We start from the raw sequence: 14,151 nt of genomic DNA, 5'->3' as shown, positions 1-14,151 counted from the left end.
AGAGTTTCCTAAGCATTTACAATTACATCACAAGACGCAGCCCAACTCTGCTGCAGGCCAGCAGGAAAAAGTTAAAAAATACCAGGTTCAGCAAGAAGGAAGAAGCACCCAGCAGGACAGCCTGACGTAATGTACACACGTGAGACGGCCTCCAGTCCTGACCCTGCCACGTCCTCAGTGGCAACGGGAAGAATACTGGCTCCACACTCATTAAGTAAGATTAAGGGTGGGAAGGGCTTGCACAGGGCGTTTTTCAGAAATAGCTCCAGGACTTCCCTGGAGGTCCAGTGGTTAAGACTCTGCGCTTCCCAGGCAGGGGGCCCGGGTTCGATCCCTGGTCAGGGAAATAAGATGCCACATGCCACGTGGCGTGGCCAAAAAATAAAATAAAATAAGAAGTACTTTACATTAAAATAAATAAATAATAAAAAATAGATCCTCTCTCGATCCCTTACTTACGGTCCCTACTCTGTGGCACTTGGGCCACAACCATAGACAAGTGCCGAGGACAGGGGCAGAGAACCAGCTGTGAGCTCTGATCTTCTGCGTCTACTACAGGCTTCTCCATAAGAGAAGTCCAAGGTAGGACCCTTTTCACTCGTGACCGAAAACAGCAATGAGTCAATATTTCTCCTAAGTGTATAGACTGGCTGGGCTCAGCGGGCAGGTCCTCCTGCTAATCTTGCCTGGGATCACTCAGGCAGCTGCTGTTATCTGCCAGCCTGACTGCAGCTGAAGAGTCTACAGCGGCATCACCCACATGTCTGAGGCGCTGATGCTGGCTGTTGGCTGGACCTCTTGCCACACGTGACCTCACCACTCAGTCATAGAGACTGCAGTTCATTATACGTGGTTGGAACATTCCAAGACGGCGAAGGGAAGTGGCCAGGCCTCTCAAGGCCCAGGACACAGAACGTGCAAATCACTTCTGCAGCATTCTATGGGTCAAAGCAAGTCACAAGGTCAGCCCAGAACAAAAGTGTGAGGAAATGGATTCTACCAGTTACCAGGAGCCACAAAATATTACACACGTGCTTCAACCTAACATACATGTAGCCATATGTGTAGTGGGTATCTGTAGAATGACTACATGGATGGGGTAAATACATTTGTCTTCTCTGTTTGCCCATTATCTTGATTACTTTTATTTAACCATCAATTTATCATATATCACATCTCATTACAGAAGATACAAAAGAAATAACTATAATCTATGACTTGACTTGAAAACGCTTCCACCTTACTTGGCGAGAACAAGAGATACATACTCACAAAAAGCTTGTCAATGTGAGAATTCAGCACAAACACAGGGACTTCCCTTGTGGTCCAGTGGGTAAGACTCCATGCTCCCAATGCAGGGTGCCCAGGTTCCATCCCTGGTCGGGGAACTAGATCCCGCATGCCACAACTAAAAGGCCCCGTGTGCCGCAACGAAGATCTTGCATGCCACAACTAAGATCCAGTGCAGCCAAATATACAAATAAATAGTAAAAAACAACAAAAAACAAAAAAAAACCCACAAACACAGGATGCACAGTTAGCAGACTTCACAGATAGAATGCCACACCTGCCAAATAAGGGCTATGAATAAGTACTGTGGTTGTTTAGAGAAGGGATGGATCAAGAAGGCCTGGAATGACCAAGTCAAAACCAGTCAGACAAGGCTCAGTTTAAGCTTTGTCTCGAAACATGGACAGGACATCCTACATCAGTTATGGCACTTAACAGGGGGAATAAGCCTAAGCAAGTGAGGGATGTGGAAACTTGTGAATGGTTGAGGGAAGAAGTGTGGCAACAGAGATGGTGAGATACCTCTGAGATGGGCAAGCGTTATTACTCCCACTTTTTTTTTTACTGGTCGTGCAGCTTGTGGGATCTTAGTTCCCCGACCAGGGATTGAACCCAGGCCACGGCAGTGAATGTGCCGAGTCCTAACCATTGCACCGCCAGGGCATTCCCATTACTCCCACTTTGAAGATAAAGAAATGAAGCTTAGAAAGGTTAGGCTAAAAAAATTTTTTTGAAAAACAGGGGCTTCCCTGGTGGCGCAGTGGTTGAGAGTCCGCCTGCCGATGCAGGGGACACAGGTTTGTGCCCCGGTCCGGAAAGATCCCACATGCCGCGGAGGGGCTGGGCCCGTGAGCCATGGCCGCTGAGCCTGTGCGTCTGGAGCCTGTGCTCCGCAACAGGAGAGGCCACAACAGTGAGAGGCCTGCGTACCTCAAAAAAAAAAAAAAAAAAAAAAACCCTGCCCAAGATTTTAAAGCTAATAACTGTCGGGCGGTAACTGCAAATCAGATCTGCCTGGCCCCAAAGTTAGTATTATTTTTGTTATACTACAATACTACTGACTCACTGAAAGTTCAAAGCATGGGTACTTAATAACTCAAAGATGAAAATGTTAAAGTTATATGGGGCACGAGAAGTAGAGGATTGAGAAACAAGAAATCAAATTACAAAGCACTCAGGAAGCTTTAATAAAATAATATTCCACATCACAGCATCAAGTGGTACACTTTAAATGATCAGCACCAGTGAATCAAGAGCACATCAAACATTTCCCTGGAAAATATGTAGAAAGCAGGCATCATAATGACAAGCCAACCCCGAAAGCTAGAAACGAGCAGAACCAATCCACACTAGGCAAAAGCAGTTGTTTCTATCAATAAGACATTTTTTGCCTTATGATCATTTGTATAATTACGATATGGTGTGAACCTTTAAAGACGCCCGGCCGTGCCCCGCCAGCAGTGAGTCTCTCGCTTCCTTGGGCATCCCACAGCCCACTCACTGGCAGCCACACGGTCACTCAGTGAACAGACCCTGGGCCAGCGGTGTGACAAGTGTCCCAGGCTAACTCCTGGAAAGCCCAGAAGGTGGTGTGACAAGTGTCCCAGGCTAACTCCTGGAAAGCACAAAAGGTAAGACTTGGTCAAGGCCCTCAAGGAGGTCATTGCCTGGAAGAAGGATGAGACAGAAAAGGAGACAGAAAAGCAGGCGGTGGTGGTGGTACAGGGACAGGTCCTAGGCCGGGGGCCTGTAGATGGTACTACGGTGGCAGACAAAGGAGAAGCGGCTGCCTGAGGGAATTCAGCGGGGCACTTCAGGACGGGCCCCCGCCACGCACACCAGGCAGATGCAGCACCCGCCGCCCCTCCGGCTCTCACGCGTCACTCCCCCAGTCACTCCTCACCCACTGCGGATGCGGGCTCCGGCCTGGCTGCCTCCTTCCCCAGCTCCTCTCATCTCCTGTAGCGGCTTCTCCACCCCTCGGCTGACAACACCCGCTCCTTCCAGCCTTCCCTTCTCGGCCCCAGCAGGCCCTCCTGGCCTGGTCCTCGGTGCCCTGCCATGCCACCCTCCTTTCCCGCCACAACTGCCCATCCCCCAGCTCTCTTGTTCAAGTGCATTGCCTCAACCTCGTTGATTCCATAAACTCGTTCCCAGTCTCACCTTCCTTTGAGTCTGCGTTAAATCCCACGGGGGAGTCAACAGCATGGAGCTACCCTCCACTGTCTCTCTCTCGGGAGTCACTGCCTAGTAATCCTGAACCCTGGGTGGAGCAGACACACTGAAGCGGCTGCCTTCTCGGGCCTGCGGGGTGACCATGCGGAAGAGAAGACACACATACCCAACCAGGCTGGTTTTAAACTGATCTCAAACTTCAGAAAGCCCTTCGCCACCAGCAGCCTTCCAGCTCGCGTTCTCTGGCAACTCTGCTTGCCTTTCTCTCCCAAAGAGCTTTCCCAGCTTCTCCGCAGGCGCCCGTCTACCCGACCCTGCAGTTCCCTCCTGACCGGCTCACCTGCTGCTCGCTCAGTAAAGCAGGCAGGATGAGACACCTGGGACGGTCACCAGCGACCCGGGGCGGCCCCCTCTACCTGTTCAGCTGCCTGCTCTCCAGCATCTACCTGCAAGCTCCCCTCTGTGGGCTCACTCCCGGCAGCTGAGACACTTCCTCAAGGCCCCTGGAGCTCACAGGCCTTCCATCAGCGACACCAGGGACGGCGGAGCCCCTGTAAGCAGCTGTCTACACGCGCGAGCTGCACGGAGGCACTCTCTGTTCACCCTGCGGCCCTCCCCTCGGGCCCCCTGCCACCCGTCCACTGCAGCCGCCCTGGTCAGGAGCACCAGTGATGGCCCTGCTGGCAGACCTACTTCACTAACCCCGCCTCTCGGAGGCATCCCAAAACTGACCCCTCCTTCCTTCCTAAAAATTTCCCACAAATGAGCATGCCTTCCTGCTACTTCTCTGGCTGCACCTCCTCAAGTTTCTTTAACCATCTCTGCTCCTCTCCCAAAGCTCACCCCAAAATAATAAGCATCCATTTCCATGAATTTTTTAAATGCCTATAAAACTGATGACTCCCAAATGTGAATGTCCAAGCCAAATACCTCTGAACACCAGTCACAGGCACGGGCCTCTTTTCGGTGCCAAACTCTTTACCACTTTGGGGCCTTATCTCTTGCTGTTCCTAATGCCTGAAACATTCTCCTTATGCCTGCGCTGGCCTGGCTGTCACTTCAGCTTCAATGTCACCTCCTCAGCAAGCCCTTTAAAGACCACTCTAGGGGGTCGGTCCCTTGTCACTGCATCCTGTTCTCTTCAAAGCATTTATGACAAGTTGTAATTTATCGCATGTTTGTTTACCTATTTGCTGTCTGACTTTCCCACAGGACTGTCACTTATGAAAGAGGGGACCTTGCTTATCTTGTTCACCTAATGCCTACAACCATGCCTTGTACAAACATGGCACTCGAGAAATAGTTTTTGAATGAATGAAGTTTGCTTGAGTTGAAAATCAGAAGAAAACAGTCATTGGCAGTCATTAGTAGAGTTCAATTTCTTCTTGGGGTGGGGGAGGAATGGGGGGATAGGAAAAGTGCACAAAAACATTTCAGATAAAAGGAATGTGCAAATACATATGGACAAAACACAAAAAAGAACAGACGATGGCCTGCTCAAGGGAAAACAAGCCATTTGGCAAGGCCAGAGCACTGGTTCCCAACCTGCAAACACTACTGACCCCCACCCCTGAGGTGAGAGGGTGGAGTGATTAAAGGCTGTCTGAGAGGGACTTCCCTGGTGGCGCAGTGGTTAAGAATCTGCCTGCCAGTGCAGGGGACATGGGTTCGAGCCCTGGTCCAGGAAGATCCTGCATGCCGTGGAGCAACTAAGCCCGTGCACCACAACTACTGAGCCTGTGCTCTAGAGCCTGCGAGCCACAACTACTGAGCTTGTGAGCTACAACGACTGAGCCCACGTGCCACAACTACTGAAGCCCAGGCGCCTAGAGCCTGTGCTCCCCAACAAGAGAAGCCACCGCAATGAGAAGCCCGCGCACCGCAACGAAGAGTAGCCCCCACTTGCTGCAACTAGAGAAAGACCGCATGCAGCAACGAACACCCAACACAGCCAAAAATTAATTAATTAAATAATTAATTATTTAAAGTCTGCCTGAGAATTAGTGCAGACAAAAGCCATGCATTATCCATGACCTAAGTATTCCTAGCCGTATTTTCAAACTTATGCAATGCAGTTATGAATCTTTAAATGCAAAAATAATGTAAAAAGTATTTCTAAATTCTTATTTTGAAAAATTTTCTCAATTAACAGATACCAGAAATTCCACTTACATAGAGCCCTGTGATGCTGAACACTAAAAAGAGTTCTTGGGACTTCCCTGGTGGTCCAGTGGTTAAGAATCCACCTTCCAGGGCTTCCCTGGTGGCGCAGTGCTTGAGAGTCCGCCTGCCGATGCAGGGGACATGGGTTTGTGCCCCGGTCCGGGAAGATCCCACATGCCCTGGAGCGCTGGGCCCGTGAGCCATGGCCGCTGAGCCTGCGTGTCCGGAGCCTGTGCTCCGCAACGGGAGAGGCCACAACAGTGAGAGGCCCGCGTACCACAAAAAAAAAAAAGAAAAAAAAAAAAAAAGAATCCACCTTCCAATGCAGGGGATGCAGGTTCGATCCCTGGTCAGGGAACTAGGATCCCACATGCCACGGGGCAATTAACCCTGTGCACTCTACAGCCCATGCGCCACAACCAGAGAGGCTGTGGGCCATAACCACTGAGCCCGTGCATTCTAGAGCCTGCATGCCACAGCTAGAAAGAAGCCTGTGCACCGCAACAAAAGATCCTGCACGCCACAACGAAGATCCCTCGTGCCACAACTAAGACCTAGCACAGCCAAATAAATAAATAAATATATATATATATTTTTAAAAGAGTTCTTATTCTCAGAAAGTCTGGCTCAGACCAGAAAGACTGAGAACAGACAAGGACCAGCAGTCAACTTCCAGCACCAAAGGCCAACAGTGCTGTGGTCTCCAGGGAGTTCTGTACACGTCATCTTTGAAATGCAGAATCACGAGACTTCGGGTGGGCATACAATTATTTACCTTGGAGAGAGCATTAAAATCTGCAGTTCCTCAAGTTATCATAAGAATATTGTGCAACGGGGGAAAAAAATCAGTTGAACTCCCTCTTCTCTCTATCACTCACCCCAGTGTGAATAATAATTAACTACAGTGAAGTCATGACAAAAAAAACAACCATAATGTAAGATGTAAATGCCCAAAAGTGAGTAACAGAAGAAAGTTCACCATATTAAAAGCGCAGGTCATATGAACAGAAATAAATCATTAACGTTGGTTAATTTCTGGTACTAAGATTACAGATTTTCCTTTGTACTTTTCTGTATTTTCTAATTTTTTTCTATGATGAATATAGAAAATATGTTACTTTTATAATTACAAAGAGAAAAGTATTATTCAAAAACCAGGCATTACCATTTCATGATGGAGGAAAATCTCTCTTTCAGTATTATGGAATAAAATGTGTAACTATCAGTGAAGTGTAAAATACGAAGAAAGACTTAAATTCCCAAAAAGATGGAATTGGTGGATTAGTTACTTCCACAAATTATGTGGTAGAAAACTACACAATGGAAAACACAAATAAGTACCAAAAAAAAAAAAAGCAGCTCCATATTACTGTATACATACTATAAAAAATAATAGGAGAAAATAAATACACTGCACAAGTGCCAGATAAGTTATTCATTCATAATGGTTACTACTTGCCTTCACTAGTATTTTAATGAAGTAATTTCTTTAAAATCTTTCAGATATTTTAAATATTTTTTTCTTTGTGAACTATAAAAGTAGAACATAGTTTTAATTTTATTTTTGCTTCTCCTATGGCAGGTTTATAACAAGAAGAATTGCTTCTATTTTTATTCTACTCCTCAAAGATGAAACAACACGGACATACACTGAAAACTGCTGACGCATGTTGATAGGTACACGAGAATTTGTTACACCATTCTCTTCACTTCTCTGTGCGTTTAAAATTGTCTGGAACTTTTAAAAATCCAAAACAAGTTTTAACTTCTTCAAAAGAATTGTAAAGCTTAAGTCTATGTGGGAAAAAAAATACATAACATACCTGCAATAAAATTAGTAATTAACTAAACAAATAAGGATGTGAAACTGCATTAAATTGCATATACATAGTTACACATATAGCATATACAATGTATGACATTTATATACATATAGTATGATATAGCCCACATGTAAAAAAAATTACAGAAAAGAACAAACATAGAGTATGTAAAAGATTAATAGGTAGCTTCTGAGTAATAGGTTTGAGAGCTTACCTCCTACTTCTTAATAATTTCCTCTACTCTTCATATTTTCTAAGAAGAAAAGAGACATTTTTAAAAGTCTTAAAAGAGAAAAGCAGTTATTTAATAACATTCATCTTATTCATTCAAGAACTGTGAAACCGGGGCTTCCCTGGTGGCGCAGTGGTTGAGAATCTGCCTGCTAACGCAGGGTACACGGGTTCGAGCCCTGATCTGGGAGAATCCCACATGCCGCGGAGCAACTGGCCCCGTGAGCCACAACTACTGAGCCTGCGCGTCTGGAACCTGTGCTCCGCAACAAGAGAGGCCGCGACAGTGAGAGGCCCACGCACCACGATGAAGAGTGGTCCCCTCTCGCCACAACTAGAGAAAGCCCTCGCACAGAAACGAAGACCCAACACAGCCAAAAATAAATAAATAAAATTTAAATATATATATATATATTTTTTTTTTTAAAAAAAAGAACTGTGAAACCCAAACTGACAACAAAGACACCTCCCTACTGACTGCTGACTTTTCTTCTCCCAATGATATACACAAGACGGATGTCAACATCAGCATACCAAGCTGTTACATTACCAAGGCAGTTACCCCAGACAGGAAAGAATAGTAATAATATAGATTACAGATTCCCAAGGAAGGGTCTTACGTAAAAACAGGAGACCTCAGCAGGGAGCCAGCTTATTGGAGAAACAAGGCTCATCCCAGACACTAACCAATACGCTGGCTCCTCTAGAAAGAGGGGACCTAAATTTCCACTCAGGCTAGCAACATTTACTTCTGTGGTATTTTTCAGAGAGCTTCATTTACAGTTTCATAGCTGTGACCAGCTTTTTTTTCCCGTTTGTTTACTATACCAATGGAAAACAGATCCTTAAACTTGAATGACTCCTCAGTGATTTTTAGTAACAGCTTTATTGAAATATATATCACATATCATTAAATTCTCCCTTTTAAAGCGTACGTACTGCCCCTAGGTTCAGACGCAGACGTAGAGAGGCTTGAGGACACGGGGAGGGGGAAGGGTAATCTGGGACAAAGTGAGAGAGTGGCATGGACGTATATACACTACCAAATGTAAAATAGCTAGTGGGAAGCAGCTGCATAGCACAGGGAGATCAGCTCAGTGCTTTGTGACCACCTAGAGGGGTGGGATAGGGACGGTGGGAGAGAGACGCAAGAGCGAGGGGCTATGGGAACACATGTATATGTATAACTGATTCACTTTGTTATAAAGCAGAAACGAACACACCATTGTAAAGCAATTATACTCCAATAAAGATGTTAAAAAATAATAAAGTGTATGTAATTCAGCGATTTTAAATTTGTTCACAAAGTTGTGTGCCCATCAGCACTACTTAATTCCAGAACATTTTTATCACCCCAAAATGAAATCCCTATCATCCTTTAGCAGTCACTCTCCAACCCCCTCTCCCAAACCCATGAAAACCAATAATCCACTTTCTGATGGAATGGATCTGCCTACTCTGGACGCTTCATATAAATGGAGTCATAAAATATGTCTTTCATATCTGGCTTCTTTCACTTAGCATACTATCTTCAAGGTTTATCCACCTCATAGCATGGATCAGTATTTCATTCCTTTTTATGGCTGAATAATATTCCATTGAATAGCTGTACCACAGTCTGTTCATACAATTATCCGCTGATGGATATTTGGAATGTTTCTACTTTTTGGCTAGTATGAATAATGATATAAACATTCCTGAACAAGTTTTGTGTGGACAGGTTTCCAATTTTCTTTGATATACAAATAGGAGTGTTAACTAGAATATAGGCTATAACTCTATATTTAGGGTTTTGAAGAACTGCCAAACTGTTTTGCAAAGTGGCTACACCATTTTATATTCCCACAGCAGTATATGAGGGTTCCAATTTCTTTACATCTTCAGCAATACTTATGGTCCATCTTTTTTATCATAGCCATCCTAGAGGGTATGCAGTGGCATCTCACTGTGGCTTTGATGGGCATTTCCCTAACGACTCTGGGTGTTGGGCTTCTTTTCATGGACTTGTTGGCCAATTTGGACATCTTCTTTGGAGAAATGTCTAATCAAATTCTTTGCGGGACTTTCCTGGAAGACCAGTGGTTAAGACTCTGCACTTCCAATGCAGGGGGTGCAGGTTCAATCCCTGTTCGGGGAACTAAGATCCCACATACCATGTGGCGCGGCCAAAAAACAAAACACACAAAAATACTCTTTGCTTATGTTTTTAACTGGGTTGTCTTTATTGTTGATTGTATGCATTTTTATATACTCTGGATAAAAGTTCTTTACCAGATAAATGATTTGCAAATATTTTCTCTCATTCTGTGGGGTGTGCTTTCATTTTCTTGATGGTGTCATTTGAAACATAAAGTTCTAAATTTTTAATAAAGTCCAATTTGCCTATTTTGTTGTTGTTGTTGCTTGTGTTTTAGATGTCATACCTAAGGAACCACTGCCTATTTTACCACAATAAAAAAGAAAGAAAAGAAACTACTGCCTAATCTAAGGTCATGAAGATTTGCATCTATGTTTTCTTCTAAGAGTTTTACTGTTTCAGATCTTACATTCTGGTCTATGATTGAGTTCATTTACATATATGAGTGAGGAAAGGGTCCAAATTCATTCTTTTGCATGTGGATATCAACTTGTCCCAGCACCATTTGTTGAAAAGACTATTCCTCACTGAATTGTCTTTGCACTCCTGTTGAAAATCAATTGACTATAAATGTAAGGATTTATTTCTGGACTTACATTCTATTCCACTGATCTGTATGTCTACCCTACCCTTTATGCCAGTACCAGACTGTCTTGATTACTGTAGCTTTGCAGTAAGTTATTAAAGTCCTCCAACTTTGTTCTTCCTTTTCAAGAGTGTTTTGACTATTCAGGGTCCCTTGTATTTCCATATGAATATGAAGATCAGCTTGTCAACTTCTGCAGAACAGACAGCTGGGATTTTAATAGGGAGTATGTTGAATCAATTTGGGGAATAGTGCCATCTTAACAATACTAGGTCATTTGATCCAAGTACATAGGATGTCTTTCTATTTATTTAGATCTTTAATTTCTTTCAGTGATGTTGTATAGTTTCAGAATGTAAGTTTTACATTTCTTCCTTAACTTTATTCTAATTTTTCTATTCTTATTGATGCTTTTATGAATGGAATTGTTTTCTTAGTTTCATTTTTGGATTATTGATTGACAGTGTATAGGAATACAACTGATTTTTTATATTGATCTTGTATCCTAAAACCTAGTTGAACTTATTAGCTCTAATTGTTTTTGTTATTTATCTATCTATCTATCTATTTATTTATTTATTTATTTATTTATTTATTTATTTACGTGTGTGTTGGGTCTTTGTTTCTGTGCGAGGGCTTTCTCTAGTTGTGGCGAGCAGGGGCCACTCTTCATCGTGGTGCGCAGGCCTCTCACTGTCGCGGCCTCTCTTGTTGCGGAGCACAGGCTCCAGACGCGCAGGCTCAGTAGTTGTGGCTCACGGGCCTAGCTGCTCCGCAGCATGTGGGATCTTCCCAGACCAGGGCTCGAACCCATGTCCCCTGCATTGGCAGGCAGATTCTCAACCACTGTGCCACCAGGGAAGCCCAGCTCTAATTGTTTTACAGTGGATTCCTGAGGGTGTTCTATATACAAGATCACATCATCTGCAAATAGATTGTTTTACTTCTTTTCCAACCTAGACGCCTTTTATTTCATTTTCTTGCCTAATTGCCCCGGCTAGAAGCTCCAGTACAATGCTGAATAGAAGTGACATAAAAGGACATCTTTGTCCTGTTCCTGATCTTGAGAAAAAATCAATTTTTTATCACTAAGTATGGCAGCTGCTGTGGGTTTTCATCAATGGCCTTTATCACATTGAGAAGTTCCCTTCTATTCCTAGTTTGTTGAGTGTTTTTACCATCTAAAATGCTTTTCCCGCAGCTATTGAGATAATGTGGTTTTTGTCCTTTACTATTATTATGGTTACACTGATTTCCAGCTGTTAAACCAACCTTGCATTCCTGGGTTAAATCCTAGTTGGTCAGTGTATAATCCTTCTGATCTGGTGCTGGACTCAGTTTGCCAGTATTTTGCTGAGGATTTTTTTGTGCATCTATATTCATAAAGGATACTGGTCTGTAATTTTCTTTTCCTACGATGTCTTTGTATGGTTTGGTTAACAGTAATAACATCCTCAAACGATGAACCAGGAAGCACCCCAGCCTCCTCTTTATTTTGAAAGAGTTTGCAAAGAATTTGCATGTGGTATATTTGGTAGAATCACCAAATGTGAAGTCATCTGAGTTGGAGCTCTTTGTGAGATGTTTCTTGATTGTTAATTAAATCTCTTTACTTGCTATTGGACTATTCAGATGTTTTATTTTTTCTTGAGTCAATCTCAGTAATGCTGTTCTAGGAATGCATACACTTTATCTAGGTTGTCTAATTTGTCGGCATATAATTGTTCCTAGTATTCTCTCATATTCCTTTTTATTTCTGTAAGATCAGTAGTAATGTCTTCTCTTTCATACCTGATTTTATTAATTTGAGTCTTGTCCTTGTTTTTCTTGGTCAGACTAGCTTGACTAGCTTAAGGTTTGTCAATTTTGTTGATCTTTTCAATTTTTAATCTGTTGATTTTTGCTTTTTTCTCTATTTCATTTATTTCTAATTTAGTATTTATTTTTTCTTCCTTCTGCTTGCTTTTGGATTAGTTTGCTCTCTTACCAGTTTCTTAAGATGGAAGTTTAGATTACTGATTTAAGATCTTTCTTTTTTCATATACGAATTTATAGCTATAAATTTCCCTCTGAGCGCTGCTTTTACTGCATCCCCGAGGTTATGGTACGTTGTTTAATTTTGTGCATGGAGCATAGCAGGTGTTAAATATTTATTGTTGAACAATGAATGAATGGCAAGGTTCTTCTTTTCATTGTGGAAAAACATACGGAAAATTTACTGTTTTACCCACTTTTCAGTGTACAGCTCAGTGGCATTAAGTACGTTCACATCACTGTGCAACCATTACCACCATGTTATGTTTTGTTTCTGTTTTCTGTCATCGCAGACTATTTTCTAATTTTCCTTGTGATTTCCTCTTTTACCAATTAGTGACTTAGGAGTGTGTTGGTTAATTTCCACATATTTGTGAATTTCCCAATTTCCCTCTGTTACTGATATCTAATTTCATCCCATTGTGGTCAGAGCACACTCTGAATCATTTCTGTCCTTTTAAGTTTATTGAGTCTTGTTTTATGGCATAACATATAATCTATCCTGGAGAATGTTTCACATGCTCTTGAGAACAGCATGCATTCACTGTTCTTGGCTGTGCTGTTCTATAGATATCTGTCCCTTAATGATTTAAAAGAGTTTATCTGCAACTAGATCACATTTAAGAAAAAAACTGCCAGTTATGGACATCTTAAATTTTTCATATTATCCCCCACTTTTATACTGACTACTTATTCCATATATATATTTATACATGTATATAAATAAAAATCAGGTCTCCCCTTTAAAAATAAAAATCTCAGTTTCTAGCACCATATTAAGGGCTGGTTTCTAAGAGTGAAACCTACTAAAAAGGTAAGCAGAAAAGAGCACATATACCCACACGAGAGATTTTCTAACAGGTTTCTGACACATAAAATCTCCAGACTTAAGTAAATAAGAGAGCAGGGCATTTGATATGTCATTTGATAGCGTGACAGCTGACATGGCTATCCCAAATTTCCCAAGGGAGCTGGGTTACACCCAGTGGAAAAAAAGAAAACCTTATTAAGTATGGGTTATTCAATGTGAAGACAGAAGGTGTAAAAAGCTTGGGATATAAAAGCAGAGTTTTTCTCTTTTACTGAATAAAGAAGTCAAGCTAAGAAGTACTGCAGCAGTGGTTTAAATTTTGGGTTTCATTTCAGCAATTAAAAATAAGCATAGGTACTTCACATTTGAAATAGCGCTTTCTAATGCACTAAGTGATTATAAAAATGCCACCTTCTTTATTCCCCAACAAAACCTCTGTAAGATCGTTACCGTCATGCCTATTTCACAGATTCAGAAGCAAAGTAACTTCCAGGGTCACACAAGTATGAAACAGAATCAATATTTGAACCTGGGCTTCTAATTCCAAATCCAGGGCTATTTCCACCAAGTCACAGCTGCTGCTTCTCACCAAGAATACACACAAGTCTCAGTACTTTAGACCTGAGTATATATAACTTAGGAAAAAGACCTACACAGGAAGGATATATCCACCACACTTAATGATCCCAAAATTAGAGCACAAGAGCCTGAACAGAGAGAAGCAACCTGTCCCGGCACAGCACACATACTAAGCAGGGGTTCCAGAAACAAGGAACAAAGGAAGAGGAAGAACCGTATGCACCCCCAGAAGTAAACCTAGGAGAGCAATCAGCAATCATTAGCTCAGAGCTCAGTATTTCCCACAGATGCCAAAGGGCTGATCAAAAATAGGAAAGAGAGA

General features: G+C 42.7%; 1 protein-coding gene across 3 annotated transcripts in view; it reads right to left on the bottom strand.

Annotated features, from left to right (window-relative positions):
• The window catches only part of CLASP1 (cytoplasmic linker associated protein 1), a 268,761-nt gene that overhangs the window by 236,584 nt on the left and 18,026 nt on the right, over positions 1-14,151 (bottom strand). For 2 of the 3 annotated variants that reach the window (XM_081241674.1, XM_081241676.1), the window contains exon 2: positions 7,666-7,704. The exons of the other annotated variant lie outside the window; for it this stretch is intronic. The gene's annotated coding sequence lies outside the window, so the exon portion shown is untranslated. The remainder of the gene's footprint in view (positions 1-7,665; positions 7,705-14,151) is intronic. 3 annotated transcript variants of the gene reach the window in all.

The sequence above is a fragment of the Mesoplodon bidens genome (genome assembly GCF_964165515.1).
Source record: "Mesoplodon bidens genome assembly, chromosome: 8".
NCBI lineage: Eukaryota > Metazoa > Chordata > Mammalia > Artiodactyla > Ziphiidae > Mesoplodon > Mesoplodon bidens.
This window is presented reverse-complemented; position numbering and strand designations above follow the sequence as displayed.